We start from the raw sequence: 1738 nt of genomic DNA on the forward strand, positions 1-1738 counted from the left end.
CAAGTTAATGTATATAATGAAGGTCACTTTTTATTAGTTTCTTCTTATTATTACTTCACTTCTTTGTTAATCAAAAAAAATATTTGATTTAGAGTAAAAACTCAATAACTGTTTAACATCCAAAAATTAGTTATAAAATTGGAAAACATTTTATTTAAAAAAATTAATTGGGCATTACTGTCAATTATTAAAGATTATGTATATGAGAGAGGGCCAATTCTAAAGACAAACACCAGACAAAAAATAAATTACCTTTCAGCAGTATGCTATAAGAATCAATAGATAGAGATTCTATGAACTAAAATGTTATGTGAGATTAGTGGAAAACTCCCCACTAAAAATTATTCTCCAGTGGCCAGGGCAACTCTACTCTCCAGGACTTTCAGTGTCAACATTGTCTCAAAGGAATTTTTTAAAGTAATGAATAGAAAGGTTATTTCAACCAGGAAAATAGCTTTTATTAAAAGCCACAAGGGTACTACATAAGCAGCCCCAATACAGTTGGTGAAAGAGAAATATCAAAGAATAGTATTTTTTTCCCTAAAAGTTTTTTTACAGCCTCTTTGACATCGTTGTTTCTCAGAGAGTAAATCAAAGGATTCAACATAGGAGTGACCAGGGTGTAACACTAGGAGACCACTTTACTCAGCTCTGAAAATCTGTCAGGAGTGAGATACATAAAAAACATAGCAGCATGCAGTATACTCACGACTCCCAGGTGAAAGCTGCAAGTAGAAAAGGTTTTCTTACGTCCCTCAGTGGAGTTTATCTTTAGAACTGTGGACACAATATACATGTAAGAACCGAATTAGACTATGATGGTAGGCAAGATAATGACGCCGAATAAAGAAAAAGTCACCATTTTATAGATAAAGAGATCTGAACACAGTAGACTCTGAAGTGCACGAGTATCACAGTAAAAGTGAACAATAGCTCGAGAAGCACAGAAGGATAAAGTGAACGTCCTGCTGGTCTGAAGAACTGAGCTGATGCAGCCACAGAAATAGGATCCAATTGAGTGCAAAGACGTGTTGACATCGGAAAAGAGGAGAGGAGAGGATTGCAGATGGCAATGAAGCGGTCATAAGCCATGGCTGCCAAAACAAATCCCTCAGTCACAATGAAGAGGGCAAAGAGAAAGACCTGGGCCACACAGCCTGCAAAAGAGATGGATTTTTTCTCAGCCCAGAAGTTGATCATAGCCTTGGGTGCAATGACAGATGAATAGAAGAGATCAATGAAAGACAGGTTGCTTAGGAAGAAATATGTTGGTGTGTTCAGCCTGGGATCGGTCAAAATAATTGCCATTATCCTAATGTTGCCTAGAAGGACCATGGTATATACAAGCAGAAAAAGCAGGAAGAGGACTATGTGGAGCTGTGGGGCTACCTTGAAGCCTACAAGAATGAAGTCACTTACTTCTGAGTGGTTACTTATTCCTCTGTCACCCATGGTAGAGACTTGCTGAGAGGCAGAAGGTAAAATAAACAAATGAGCTCTTGACTTTGATCCTAGTGTTGCAAATAACCTCTTACAATATGTAGATTTTCAAAGTTATTTTGTAATTGTTATTAATTTTAGCCTCATATAAATAGTGACTTAAACTGAAACCAATTTTAACTGATTATGTACTTTAAATTTTATTTTCCTAATTTAGCAAATTTTTTAATTAATAAGTTTTTTGTCTTTGAGTCCAGCACAATGTCATTCTACCCCAATGCCTTTTAAATTCACAAGT

At 35.9% G+C, this 1738-nt stretch overlaps 1 pseudogene; it reads right to left on the minus strand.

The window, feature by feature from the left end:
* Positions 1–478: 478 nt before the first annotated feature.
* On the minus strand, positions 479–1452 carry LOC101433680 (olfactory receptor 9K2-like; annotated as a pseudogene).
* Positions 1453–1738: the final 286 nt, after the last annotated feature.

The sequence above is a fragment of the Dasypus novemcinctus genome, chromosome 12, assembly GCF_030445035.2.
Source record: "Dasypus novemcinctus isolate mDasNov1 chromosome 12, mDasNov1.1.hap2, whole genome shotgun sequence".
Taxonomy (NCBI): Eukaryota; Metazoa; Chordata; class Mammalia; order Cingulata; family Dasypodidae; genus Dasypus; species Dasypus novemcinctus.